Source organism: Bison bison, unplaced genomic scaffold, assembly GCF_000754665.1.
Source record: "Bison bison bison isolate TAMUID 2011002044 unplaced genomic scaffold, Bison_UMD1.0 scf7180017864440, whole genome shotgun sequence".
Lineage (NCBI taxonomy): Eukaryota > Metazoa > Chordata > Mammalia > Artiodactyla > Bovidae > Bison > Bison bison.
This window is the reverse complement of record NW_011495002.1, coordinates 1,936,700-1,937,157: the sequence shown is the minus strand read 5'-3', so window position 1 is coordinate 1,937,157 and position 458 is coordinate 1,936,700.

Genomic DNA, 458 nt, shown 5'->3' with positions numbered 1-458 from the left:
CTTCTAGACCATTCCCATAGAAAAGAAATGCAAAAAAGCAAAATGGCTGCCTGGGGAGGCCTTACAAATAGCTGTGAAAAGAAGAGAAGCGAAAAGCAAAGGAGAAAAGGAAAGATATAAACATCTGAATGCAGAGTTCCAAAGAATAGCAAGAAGAGATAAGAAAGCCTTCTTCAGCGATCAGTGCAAAGAAATAGAGGAAAAAAACAGAATGGGAAAGAGTAGGGATCTCTTCAAGAAAATCAGAGATACCAAAGGAACATTTCATGCAAAGATGAGCTCAATAAAGGACAGAAATGGTATGGACCTAACAGAAGCAGAAGACATTAAGAAGAGATGGCAAGAATACACAGAAGAACTGTACAAAAAAGATCTTCACGACCCAGATAATCACGATGGTGTGATCACTGACCTAGAGCCAGACATCCTGGAATGTAAAGTCAAGTGGGCCTTAGAAA